At 35.0% G+C, this 12,604-nt stretch overlaps 1 protein-coding gene across 1 annotated transcript in view; it reads right to left on the bottom strand.

The window, feature by feature from the left end:
• Window positions 1–12,604, bottom strand: part of IPO8 (importin 8) — a 178,016-nt gene that overhangs the window by 29,992 nt on the left and 135,420 nt on the right. The gene's annotated exons all lie outside the window — the stretch shown is intronic.

Below are 12,604 nucleotides of genomic sequence, written 5' to 3'. Positions count from 1 at the left end.
CTATGGTTTTACTAAGTGCTTTAGTAAACAAAGTCAAGCTACCACAGAGCTCTCACTAAAATGGCAAATTAAAATATATTGCATATTGTTTCAATAAAAACTTTGAAAAATAAGATTGGACGGTCCTGATCTAACACATAATACTTTTTAATTTGTCATATAATTTGCACATCTTTTTCCTCTCTGTAAATAATATTAGTTGGGATGCAAAGATAAAGTCTCCGGTGGAAGCAAACCAAGGGCCCCTGCCCCTTCTTTTGTTGATGTTTGACCTTCATTCTCAAAGAAGGCCATGACATCAGGGAGATAATATCATGACAAGCTCATGAAATGGATTTGAGTAAGGGGGATGCTAAATAATTAATCTTACTTTCTCCTCCAGAGCCATCTGGTTCTAGTGGCCAGATATGAATGAGAGAAACTGGAGATAACCCTATATATGAGGCAATTGGGGTTGTGACTTGCCCAAGGTCACATAGCTACTAAGTATCAAGTGCCTAAGGCCAGGTTTGAACTCCTGTCTCCCTGACTCCAAGGTCAGTGCTCTATCCACTGCAACATTTAGCTACCTGCCCCTTCTTTTGGAAATATTAGGAAAAGGGCAGCTAGGTGGCACAGTAGATAGAGCACCAGCCCTAGAGTCTGGAGGAGCTGAGCTCAAATTTGGTCTCAGACACTTAATAATTATCTAGCTATGTGACCTTGGGCAAGTCATTAAACCCACTGCCTTGCAAAAAGAATACAAAAAGAAATATTACGAAAGCATTTTTTTTCAGGATGCTAGTCTGAAGCTTTTGGACTAATTTGAATGAGAAATGTTATCACTATTTAATTATCAACTCTAACACAGGCCTAACTACTTTCATTGAGGAAACTTATAAAAATTTCAGAGAAGAATTTTCTCCCTTTTTAAAAAAGTGTTAAAATATTTTTAGGTTTTTTCTTTTCTTAACAAGGCAATGGGGTTAAGTGGCTTGCCCAAGTTCACACAGCTAGGTAATTATTAAGTGTCTGAGGCCAAATTTGAACTCAGGTCCTCCTGATTCCAGGGCCAGTGCTCTATTCATTGTGCCACTTCTCCCATTTTGGGGGAATAAAAGCAGCAATCAGATAAAAGTAAAGGATCACTAAGTAATTTACCAAAGAGTAGTACCTTGTTCCCAGGCCCTGACAAAACTTCTGGTAAAGATCTTTAGTCACTTCAGTTAATGGAACTATCTCTTCAGTTTACCTTTTTCTTTTCTTTTTCTTTTTAGCTTTTTTTTTGGGGGGGGGCAAGGCAATGGGGTTAAGTGGCTTGCCCAAGGACACACAGGTAGGTAATTATTAAGTGTCTGAGGATACATTTGAACTCAGGTACTCCTGACTCCAGGCTGGTGTTCTATCTACTGCGCCACCTAGCTGCCCCTTTGAGTTTACCTTTGACAAGATGAAATTGAGAATTTTTTTTCAAGACTGGAAGAATTGAATGATTATGATTCTCTAGAAGAATACAGAAAGTTAAATTAACTTTTGTCCTCCATAATAAAGCAAATTTTAACTGACCAAAAAAAAACAACGACTAAACTTTTAATTTAACAAAACATTAACCTGAACATTTTCTGAGTTTTGACTGCAGAATTTTGTGTATTGTCTACTAATGCTATAAACTCTAACTACATAAATGGCAGCCTTTGGACCTCATTCCCTAAGGAGAAATGTTAACAAAATTTGTTTCTGGGGAAAAAAAATAATTCTTTTTTTAAATTAAAGTTTTTTTAATTGATATTTTATTTTTATAATCATGTGTTTATGGAAGTTTTTCAACATACATCCACATTCATATGCAAATTTAAATTACATAATATCCTTCCACCTTCCATCCCACCCAACCCTCCCCTCAGCAATGAACAGTCAGGTGAATATTATATATACACATTTATGTTTGACATATTTACAGATTAGTCATTTTTGGTTTGAGGAATTAGGAATAAAGGGAAGTGTTCATTCAGATTCTGTAGGGATTTTTCCTTGTTTTCTTTTGTATTGTTTTCTTTTTTTGACTCTGGATGGGGAAAGCATTGTCCAAAACCAGTCTCCAAGGGTTGATCTAATATAATAAAAATGACAATTCTACCAAAATTAAATTACTTATTCAGTGCCATACCAATCAAATTTTATTGAGCTAGAAAAAAAACAGTAACAAAATTTACTTGGAGCAACAAAGATCAAGAAAAACAATGGAATTGATGAAAAAAATGTAAAGGAAGTTGACCTAGCTCTAGTAGATATAGCAGTGATCAAAACTGCCTGGTACTGCTTAAGAAAGAGTAATGGGCAAGTCACTTAAACCCATTGCCTTGCCAACAAAAAAAAAAAAAGTAGAGCAATGGATCAATGGATTAGGATAATAATTATAATAACAATGTTTGTCCTTCATTTTTGAAGAAGACCATGACATCAGGGAGGTGATGCCATGACAAGCACATGAAGTGGATTTGAGTGAGAGGGTCTTGTGCTAAGTCACCAGTCTCATTTTCTCTAGAGTCATATGGATCCAGTAGTCAGATATGAATCAGGTTGACTGGAGATGACACTAGATGTGAGGCAATCAGGGTTAAATGACATGCCAAAGGTCACACAGCTAGAAGTCTGAGGCTGGAATTGAACTCCTAATCTACTGAATCCAAAGTCAGTGCCTTCTAGTTGCCCTAGTAGATTAGGATAGGTTCAAAAAGAAATAGTGAATGACTACAGCATTCTACTGTTTGATAAACCCAAAAACATTAGCTTCTAGGGTAAGAACTCACTTTTTTTTTTTGCTAGGCAAATGGGGTTAAGTGGCTTGTCCAAGGCCACACAGCTAGGTAATTATTGAGTGTCTGAGACCAGATTTGAACTCAGGTACTCCTGACTCCAGGGCCACTGCTTTATCCACTATGCCACCTAGTTGCTCCAAGAACTCACTTTTGACAAAAAATGTTGGGAAAACTGGAAAATAGTATGGCAAAAACAAGGCACAGACCCACATTTCATACACTATACCAAAATAAGGTCATAATGGGTACAGTATTTAGTCATAAACTGTAACACCAGAGACCAATTAACAGACCAAGAAATATTCTATCAGATCTATGGAAAGGGGAGAAATTTATGACAAAGCAAGACATAGAGAATAATTTAAATTAAAAAATGGATGATTATGAGTATATTAAATTAAAAGGTTTTCGTATTAATAAAACCAATGCTGCCAAAATTGGATAGAAAACAGAAATATAGGAAACAATCTTCACAACTAGGAGTTTGCATCAAATTATTAAGGTTACAAGTCATTCTCCAATTGATAATGGTCAAAGAAAAACAGACAGTTTTCAAAGGAAGAAATTAAAGCTATATATAATCATATGAAAAAATGCTCCAAATCATTACTGAGTAGAGAATGCAAATTAAAACTAATGAGGTATCACTTCACACCTATCAGACTGGCTAAGATGACAAAAAGGGAAAATGATCAATGTCAGAGAGGTTATGGGAATATTGGAACATAAATGCATTGCTGGTGGCATTGTGAACTGACCCAACCATTCTGCAGAGCAATATGGAACTATGCCCAAAGAGCAATAAAACTGACCATATCCTTTGACCCAGCAATTTCAATTTTAGGCCTATAACCAAAAGAAATCATAAAAAAAATGAGAAAAGGCCTACATGTTCCAAAATATTCATAGCAGCTCTTTTTGTAGTGGCAAAGAATTAGAAATTGAGGGGATGCCCATCAGTTGGGGAATGGTTAAACAAGTAATGTTATGGGGGCAGATAGGTGGCGTAGTGGATAAAGCACCGGCCCTGGAGTCAGGAGTACCTGGGTTCAAATCCGGTCTCAGACACTTAATAATTACCTAGCTGTGTGGCCTTGGGCAAGCCCCTTAACCCCATTGCCTTGCAAAAAACCTTTAAAAAAAATGACTGAGGTGGGGCGGCTAGGTGGCACAGTGGATAGAGCAGGCAGCACTGGAGTCAGGAGTACTTGAGTTCAAATCCAGCCTCAGACACTTAATAATTACGTAGCTGTGTGGCCTTGGGCAAGCCACTTAAACCATTTGCCTTACAAAAAAAAAAAAACTTAAAAAAAAAAAGAATGACTGAGGAGTAGGGTCAGCTAAGCACAGTAGATAAAGCACAGACCCTGGAATATGGAGGACCTGAGTTCAAATCTAGCCTCAGACACTTAATAATTACCTAGCTATATGACCTTGGGCAAGTCACTTTACCTCAATGCCTTGCAAAAAAAAAGAATGACTAAAGAGCTAGTACTTACATGTAAATGAAGTCTTTTAATTGGTTAGGAAACAAGAAAGGCTGCTAAAATGGGGACTGAACCATAATTAAGTGGGCACACAAAAGGTTTAAGCAGGATCTTCTTCACTGGCATCTTTCATGTGAGGGTTTCTATGAGCTGCTATGGGTAAGAAAAATAGGTTCACACTCGAACCTGGTTACCATGTGTCCATGCAAGTATAACATCAATATTTGATTTGGTGAGGAGCCAGCCCTAAGGAGCCAGCCCTAAGGAGAATACTACCTGATTCAGTCTAGTAGTTAAAATACCAAGTCTAATGAGAAGCTAGCCCAAGATAGGCAGGTGAGCAACTTGTCCATTGCCCAGATATAAAGTCATTGAGACTCTGCGAAGAAAGGATTCCCAGCACCAGAAATTCAGTTTCCTAGAAGGATGCTTCACTACCCTTGTGCCTTAAATTTGAGCCCACTCTCCATAGGGACCAAATGTGCTGAGAGGACAGTACCACTGGTTTGGGGAATGTCTTCATATCTTCTGATCTTGTTATACTTTCTCAGAAAATATCCCTTAGTAAAATTAATTGATATCAAGTAATTAATCAGTATTGATAGAGAGTATACCAGATACACCTTATAAACATCATTAGAAGTCACAATCCAGCAGGGTTACTCATACTCAATGATAATCATTGCTCTCTGAGAATCCAGTTTATTAATGTGAACTTGGTTTCAGAGAATGGGGATGAAGGTCTATAAATACAGAGCAATTTTAGGATGGCAATTAGGAAAAACCTTCCAAACTCAGTTTGTCCAAAATAGGATTTACAATCTTTCCCTAAAAATCCAGCGCTATTTCAAACTTTTCTGTATCTTTTGAGCAAATCAACATCATATCAGTGGTCAGGTTTGCAACTAAGTTGTATATGCCAATTGTGAAAGGTTTCAAATCCCAGAGGAGTATGTATTTGATCCTATAGTATCTTTGGGTAGTGAAATGCCAAAGACAGATATGAGTTTTAGGATTATCAATTTAGAAAATTTATGGAGACAAAAATATAGAATATTACAATGATCCTGCTTCTATCTGAACACTTTAAGTATCTTCGACAGTTCTATGTCCACATCTTGCCCACTAATCATGAATATCCTCAAAGATTCTGTCCTAAACTCTCTTCTCTTTTCCTTCTACACTGTGCCACTTAATGATCTAATCAGCTCCATGAATTGAACTATTATCCCTATGCAAAAGATTCCCACATCATCACATATCCAGCCCTGGTCTTTCTCCTAAGCTAGTCATGTATCTCCAAGTTTTTTGAATATATAATAAGATATATCCCACAGGCATCCCAAACTTAACAAGTCTAAAACAGATCTCATCTTTCCCTGCAAATTCACCCTACTTCTGAACTTCCTTATTACAATCAAAAAGCACTGTCACTGTCCTAGTCATTCAAGTTCAAATTCAGTGTCATATTTGACTCCTCACTCTCATTATCACTTGTCATCAAATTTTGTCATTACTATCATCATAAAAATGTCACATATAAGTCCTCTTCTTTCTGCTCATATACAACTCTCTTATCATTTGCCAGGCCTAATGCAATGGTTTTAAGGGATTTCAATGCCTCTCTACTCCAATTCATCCTCCATGCTACTAAGATAGCATTCTCTTTCAGATTACTTTAAATTTACATTGTGTGGGGGCAACTAGGTGGCACAATGGATAAAGCACCAGGCCTGGAGTCAGGAGTACCTGGGTTCAAATTTGGTCTCAGACTCTTAATAATTACCTAGCTGTGTGGCCTTGGGCAAGCCACTTAACCTCACTGCCTAGCAAAAAACTAAAAAAAAAAAAATTATACTGTGTGTTTACATCTATTAATATCTATCTCTACACTGTACAGCTGATGCCAATGAGTGTAAATAATGAGTTCCTTGAACTGAATAATGAATCCCTTTATTTTTTAATTCAATGCTGAATATTCTCACTGGGCTAGAAGCAACAATAATATTCTATATATAATTTTAATTTTCACAAAATTCATTAATCTCACTAGTAAAAATCTAGCTGTACACAGTTGTTCCTCCTACCAGAATATAAGGTTCCCAAAGGTTCTATCCTAAATTCTTTCCCTTCTATACCCATTTCATTCATCAACTCCTTTGGATTCTACTATCATCTCTTTGCAAAGAATTGCTAGATTATCATATATTCAGTCCTAGTTTATCTCCAAATAGTTTTTTGAAAATCTCTGACTAAATATATCCTATAGGCATCCCAACATATCCAAAACAAATCTTTTCCTGCAAATTTTCACTATTTCTGAACTTATCATTATCAAGGGCACTGATACTCTCCCAGATGTATCCAGGTTCAAAATCACAGTGTCTTCTTAGACTCCCCACTCTGATTCAATATACTTACTTTGAGTTCAACGACTGCTTTCATTTCATTATTTTCAATAAAGAGTTGAAGACAGCTCTGATAATGCAAATCAAGTAACTGGGAAAATACTGACAATGGTAACAAAAATATGAAAGCTGAAAAGTGGGCTTGGAGGAAAAGATAAATATTCTTTTGGATACACTGGGTTTGAGGTGTCTATGGGACATCCAGTAAGCAATGTCCAACAGTCAGATGGTGATGTGGGACAGGAACTCAGGAAAGAATCAGATATATATGGAAAAAGGACATAAAACAACTATTGTAACACAAATCCTTTCATTTATTAATAATATTAAAGTGTTAGGAAGTAATTTAATTGATAGTTGTCTTTTACATATTTCTGTTCATCCAAACAAGACATTTAATGCCAGAAGTTTTGAAACAATACCAATGAAAATATATACTTTGGATGAAGGGGAAAAAAGAAAACTATCTCCAACTGAAATTACATTTTTTTCCTAACCTGGAGAAAACATTTTACCAGAAGAAAATACAAATATTGTTTTGAATAACCATGTTTTCTCCTGTGCATTGAAACCTGCATACTTAATGGTACAAATGCAAACCTGGAATTTAAATGACTTAATTAGAACAATTTATAAATTTACCAGCAAAAATTCCCCTCTTTCTAATTTCCCTATTATTATTGAGAGTGATCATCCAAGCCCACAAGTTAGATGTCATCCTTGATTCATTACTTTCAATCCCTATATCCAATCAGTTGCAAAGTTTAATTGTTTTTAATTAATTACATCATATATATGTATATTCCTTTCTTTCCTCTGAGAGAGAGAATCTATCATACCTCATGCCTGGCGTACTGCTACAATAGCCTGGTTGGTTTTTGTGACACAAGTTTTCCCTCAAATCTCCTCTGTCTTCATCATCTATTCAGTTGTCAAACTAACAAGCTAAATTCTCCAAGGCTGACAATGTAAATCCTACATTCATTAGAATCCAGCAATTACCTATCATCCCCAAGATTAAATATAAAATTCTATGTTTCACTTTTAAAAGACTTCATATGGACTTGCTCATTCCATCACTGCAACAATCAGGGAAAATTTTGGGCTATCTGCAATGGAGAATACCATCTGTATCCAGAGAAAGAATTGTGAAGTTTGAACAAAGACCAAAGACCTTTAATTTTAAAAAAAGTTATCTTATGTAATTTTGCTATTGCTTATACTTTTACTATCACATACTTTCTTTTTTTTCCTTAAGGATATGATTTCTTTCTCATCACATTCAACTTCGATCAATGTATACCATGGAAACAATGTAAAGACTAACAGACTGCCTTCTGTAGGGGGTGGGGGTAGGGAAGCAAGAATAGGGGAAAAATTGTAAAACTCAAAATAAAATCTTTTTTTAAAATAAAAGACCTTCATAACCTGAGTACTCTACTTATCCAGTCTTCTCACACCTTATATGCTACTCCATAATGTTCTCTATATTCTTGCATCCTGTCTATAATTCTTCTCATCACAGCATCCTAACTAGTTTTCTTTAAGTCTCAGCTAAAGTGCCCAAATTCCATAAAGTTTTTCAAATCCCCCTTAATACAAAAACCTCCTCTCTGATTACCTAACTGTTCTGTCAAAATCCTGTTTGACTACAGTTGTTTGTATATTGTATCCCCATTAGACTGTAAACTCCTAGAGAGTGGGGACTTTTTTGCCCTTCTTTGTATTTCCAATGTTTAGCACAGTGCTTGGCATAAAGGAGGTGCTTAATAAAAGCTAGCTGAACTAAAACTGCTCATACTCTGACACAGCAATACTACTACTACTACTACTACTAGGTCTACTAGGCAAAGAAATCAAAAAATAGGAAAAATCTCACATATTCAAAAATATTTATAGCAGCTCTTTTTGTAGGGGCAAAGAATTGGAAATTGAAGGAATGCCCATCAATTGGTAATGGCTGAACAAATTGTGGTAAAGGAATGTGATGGATTGCTCAGTAAAAAACCAGGAGCAGTTATATTTTAGAGAAGCATGGAAAGACTTGCATGAACTGATGCTAAGTGAAGGGAGTAATACCAAGAGAGCATTGTACAAATAAACAAAAACATTGTGAAATGATTAACCATGATAGAAGCAGTTCCTCTCAGTAGTTCAGAGATCAAGGACAAAACTGAAAGACCTGCTATGAACAATGCCATCCACATCCAAAGAAAAAAAACTACAGTTTATGAATTTTAAGTCTTTTTTTTTAAATATTACAGAAAGCAAAGCATTTTATGTTCACTTTTTAAAAACTTTTGTGCTTTTCCTTTCTTTCCAATGTTGTTTTTTCTTTTCCCTTAATTCCAATTCCTCTAACACAACATTACTATTATAGAAATATGTTAAACACAATTATACATGTAGAACTTTTACCAGACCATTCATTAACACAGGAAGGGGGAAGGGTAAGTAGAAGAAAAATGTGGAATTCATAAATTTGCAAATGGATAAATGTTGAAAAACTACTTTTGCATGTAATTGGAAAAATAAAATGTCAATTAAAAAAATTAATAAATACAAGTTGACCAATAATTTTTGAAGCTTTATTCATGGGATAGATATGAGGTAAAACCTCAGAATTGTTTTGACTTGTATTTTTACTCATTATTAGCAATCTGAACAGTCTCTTAAATAGATGCAATAAATTAAAGCATCTCTGAGGTACAACTTCACACCTCTCAGACTGGCCAATATGACCAGAAAGGAGAATGATCAATGTTGGAAGAGATGTGGGAAATCTGGGACACTAAATACATTTTTGGTGGAACTGTGAACTCATTCAACCTTTCTGGAGAGAAATTTGGAATTACGCCCAAAGGGCAACAAAAATGTGCATACTTTGATCCAGCAATACCACTACTGGGTCTATACCTTGAAGAGATTATGAAAAAGAGTAAAAGCATCACTTGTACAAAAATATTTATAGCAGCCCTGTTTGTGGTGGCAAAGAATTGGAAATTAAATGAATGTCCTTCAATTGGTGAATGGCTTTACAAACTGTGGTATATGAATGTCATGGAACACTACTGTTCTATTAGAAACCAGGAGAGATGGGAATTCAGGGAAATCTGCAAAGATTTGCATGAACTGGTGCTGAGTGAAATAAGCAGAACCAGAAAAACATTCAAACTAACAGAAACATTGGGGTGATGATCAACCTTGATGGACTTGCTCATTCCATCAGTGCAACAATCAGGGACAATTTCTGTGATGGAGAATACCATCTGTAACCAGAGAAAAACTGTGCAGTTTGAACAAAGACTATTACTGTTAATTTAGAAAAAGAAAACAATATCTTATTATGTAATTTTGCTATCTCTTATACTTTATTTTTTTCTTTCTTAAGGATATTATTTTTCTCTTATCATATTCAACTTAGATCAGTGTATACCACGGAAACAATGTAAAGACTAAGAGATTGCCTTCTGGGGGGGGAATAAGAATAGGAAAAAAAATTGTAAAACTCAAAATAAATAAAATCTTTCTAAAAAATGAATAAATAACTGCAATAAATCTTCTGAGAAATATTTACAATTTATGACCACTTTTCTACTGGGGAATGCATCACTTATTCTTCAAGATAAAAATTATCATTTTGAAGTCTGAATCATTTGTCAATATTTCCCTCAATGTTTATTACATTGTGGCCTAGAAGGATGAATTTAATATTTTTTCCTTTCTGAATCAGAATTCTTTAAACCTTCTTTATGTATGAACTTTTAAATTTTCCATTCAGTATCTGAATAAAGGCTATCTTAACTATATCTTCAAATATTATTTTCATGTCCTTAATTTTTTGTGGTTTATCAGTCTGTTAGATTTGTCTAAATCTGAAATTAAGAACTCAATTACTGCCTTCTATGTGGGTCCCTTTTAAAGTCAATTAGCTTAGGGGCGGCTAAGTGGCACAGTGGATAGAGCACTGATCCTGGAGTCAGGAGAACCTGAGTTCAAATCTAGCCTCAGACACTTAAAAATTACTGTGTGACCTTGGGCAAGTCACTTAACCCCATTGCCTTAAATAATTTTTTTTTAAAAAGAAAGTGGTTGAGATTTGTTTTCTAATACATATAATCATTCTGTTTTATGGTTGACTTCATCCTAGCTACAAAAATGACTATTATCTTTGTTTTTTTCTTTGCCTTCTTCAAATCTTGTGATGTTTCCCTTAAAAAATAAAATTAGCACTAGCTATCTATGATTTATATTATCTATATTGTATATACATATATATATATTATATATTATATATATAAAATCTCCTTCTGTAGCCTCTTTTCCAGTTCAGATACAAATCACAGGATCTTCCACAACTATACCTCAGCACACTTCTCACCCTGAAAGATCCTGCTTCCTCTTGGATCCCTTCTTCTACACAGTCAGGTCTTACCAGTTCTTCCATATTAAGGAGTTGCATAGGCCAGCCATGTTCATTCACTACTCTCTAAGCTTCATTCCTAACTATTTGTATTTCTTTTTCTAGCAAACCTTCAAACTGGTACCTTCCTCTTCCAATGACTTTTCATAGTTCTTTATATGTTGTCTTTCTTTAGAAGCATGTAATCTGGAATAATTATTGCTGTTTAACAATATCCCCTTTTGGACCACACTCTTTGACTTGGAAATACTTCTTCCTCCTCCTTAGGTTATTCTTTACTTATCACTATATACACTACTTACAAGGATATCAGGTAAGAAATATTTATGAGATTCCCTCTCTTTCTCACCATACCTCTTATCTCTAAATAGCCGAATTTCATAAAATACTAAATTTCTCCCTTACCTTAGACCTCTAATTAGGATTTTTTAAAAAAACAAAGATCAAATATTTCTTCATTGTCAAACTGAAGGTTAGATTCAGAGGAATTCTCTTCATCCCCTTTCAGGATCTAAGTCCTGAATCAATCTAAATCAAAACTTCAGAACTATTCAACCCAGTTTTCTTACCTTTTTTTGTCTACTATATTTGCATTTTTCATAGACTGACACCAACTCTGGTCATCTCAAATGGAATACATGAAAGACACCAATTCAGGTTACAAAATTTCATCACCTCAATGGCAGAGGAAATATGCCCAGCTTCGAAAAACAAATTTACTCAATATAAGCATTTTTCTTTGCTAATTACTCACTTCACTGATTTTTTTAATACTATATAATCCTGATAATTCTGGTTTTCCTACCTCAAGTCTCACTATATCAATCTATCCTCCCAAAAACAACCAAAGTAATTTTCCATAAGCACAAATCTGACCAGGTGACTCCCCTAACTCAATAAACTTCAGTAGCTTCCTAATGACCTGAAAATCAAATACAAACTATTCTATTTAGTTTTTAAAGCTTGTAATCTGTCTCCAACCTAGCTTCTATTTCATATAATTCTCCCTTTTACACTCTGCAATTAAGTCAAATGGGCTTTCTCTATTCTTCGAACATAAAATTCTATTTCCCACCACCCTGATAATTGCACCATCAGTTTCCTATGTCTGGAATGAACTCAATCCTCACCTGCTTATATTTTCTACCACACTTCCTTTTTTCATTTCTTCACATTTAAAAAATGCATCAATCTTTTGTTTTTTGCTTTTTTGGCTAAAGTCTCACATCTTCAAATCCACAAGTTGAATGAAAAAAAAAAGTCTTGTAACAAATATCACGATCAAGCAAAACAAATTCCCACACAGACTGTGTCTAAAAATGTTTCATTCTTCTCCTTAAGTTCTTTTATGATTTTTTTAGGTATGTATCTCTGCTTTGTTTTCGCAAGGCAATGGGGTTAAATGACATGCCCAAAGTCACACAGCTAAGTGATTATTAAGTGTCTGAGGCCAGATTTGAACTCAGGTCCTCCTGACTCTGGGGCTGA

This window comes from Macrotis lagotis, chromosome 7, assembly GCF_037893015.1.
Source record: "Macrotis lagotis isolate mMagLag1 chromosome 7, bilby.v1.9.chrom.fasta, whole genome shotgun sequence".
Classification (NCBI taxonomy): domain Eukaryota; kingdom Metazoa; phylum Chordata; class Mammalia; order Peramelemorphia; family Peramelidae; genus Macrotis; species Macrotis lagotis.
This window is presented reverse-complemented; position numbering and strand designations above follow the sequence as displayed.